The following is a 2122-nucleotide window of genomic DNA, read 5'->3' as shown; positions in this document are numbered from 1 at the left end:
GGCGCTGCGCTGCCTGATGGTCCACGCATGCGTGGGCGTGTGCAGTCATCTGTTCGATCTGGTTTTCAAGTCCGAGTGACGAACATCGCTGGCGTGCTAGCCGCTTAGTGCTAAGGATTCCTCAGTATGTTCTCTGTAGCAGTATACAAACATGTTGCTGCAATGATGTGGGAACCATAACTCGCATTTGTTCACAAGGCGTATGCAATGGAATTTGACAACTCCGAAGAGAAGGGCTGTTGCATTGAGAACGGCATTTTTGTACTACTTCAACTCAAACTGATTTCGGATTTCGAGGTCAACCCATCGAAAGCAGTATTTGAGCAATCGTAGTGACCGATCGTGTTGAGTAGCTTGTGCGTTCCGCTGGTAATCAATGTGCAAATGTTTCAATGCTTGTGAATCTGATTTAGAGACAAGAAGCTTCTGATTCATTGAATTCCATATCACCTTACATAGATAAGCGAGACAGAGTGTCTGCGTTTGCATGCACTGCCATAGAGTAACAAAGTATTTCATACCGGTAATTTGAAAGGAGTGATCGACGTTGCAGCTTCTGCGCTGTACGATCAGGCAATTTTTTTGCCGGATGAAAAAGAGCAGCCAACGACTTATGATCCATCACGAGAACACATTTTGTACCAGGCAGGTATTGATGAAACTTTGTCACGCCACGTGTGATGGCTAAGACTTCTTTTTCCAGCTGACTGTAGTTGACTTGGCGTTGTTCAATGTCTTAGGCGTGAATGCTATGGGGCATTCAATGTTTCCAGTCTTGTGAGGCGATGCAAGCACTACTGGTCTCTGATGACTGACGACTAAGTAAGGCTTTTTTCTAGATTTGAAATGTTTATTCACAGTATCCTGTTCACTGGCAAGGAACATTTTACGACGGAGGCGATACGAAGGAGCAGCAGATTTGCACTGCGTTCGGAATGAATTTGATATATTAGGTTAGTTGTCCAAGAACAGCTTGCAGTACTTAAACATTTGTGGGAGAATCTCTGAATGGCATCTAAACGCTAAGTTGATGGACGGGCGACGTGGACGCCAATGAGGTGGCCCACATATTCAATTTCGGGGTTGAAAAATGAACATTTCTGTAAATAACACTTGAGTCCTGCTACAGTTAAAACATGAAAAAGAGATTCTAAGAGTTGGAGATACTGTTCCAGTCTTTATCCGGACACAATGATGTCATCCAACTAATATGAACTGGACGGAACTGCATACGAAACTTGCTATTGTGATTTAAGGAAGAAAGTCTGATTATCCCTTAACCTCATATGTGTTACGACAGCTGACGTGTGAAAGGTTCAAATGGCTCTGAGCACTATGGGACTCAACATCTTAGGTCATAAGTCCCCTAGAACTTAGAACTACTTAAACCTAACTAACCTAAGGACATCACACACACCCATGCCCGAGGCAGGATTCGAACCTGCGACCGTAGCAGTCCCGCGGTTCCGGACTGCAGCGCCAGAACCGCTAGACCACCGCGGCCGGCACGTGTGAAAGGCTCCATTTGTTCTGGGAATGCCTTACACGCGAGGTGTCTTATCGCCTTCACCGTCCTGAGTGACATGTATAGATGTTCAATGATTCGAACAACCTGCAGTCTTCTAAAGAAGTCTGTGGCCGGCCGCGGTGGCCGAGCGGTTCTAGGCGCTTCAGTCCGGGACCGCGCGACTGCTACGGTCGCAGGTTCGAATCCTGCCTCGGGCATGGATGTGTGTGATGTCCTTAGGTTAGTTAGGTTTAAGTAGTTCTAAGTTCTAGGGGACTGATGACCTCAGATGTTAAGTCCCATAGTGCTCAGAGCCATTTGAACCATTTTTGCCCCCTGTGCAGATAGCGGTACACAAACCGTGTAGCGAGGAACTGTGGAACTGATACTATTTAGCTAAGTACTTCGTTCTCCTCTTGTTCAGGGACGCCACTTGTATTTATTTTATCAGAACACGAGAAACTGCAAGTTACAAATATTTTTCGCCGCTTTTAACAAGTCTCACGTTATTTACATATTCACAACATTTATCTTGCGACTCCATTAATTGATCACAATTTAGTAATTATTAAACTGATCTGTTGCACATTTATATGTAAAACTAACATGGAACTG

This window comes from Schistocerca cancellata, chromosome 4 (assembly GCF_023864275.1).
Source record: "Schistocerca cancellata isolate TAMUIC-IGC-003103 chromosome 4, iqSchCanc2.1, whole genome shotgun sequence".
Classification (NCBI taxonomy): Eukaryota; Metazoa; Arthropoda; class Insecta; order Orthoptera; family Acrididae; genus Schistocerca; species Schistocerca cancellata.
This window is presented reverse-complemented; position numbering follows the sequence as displayed.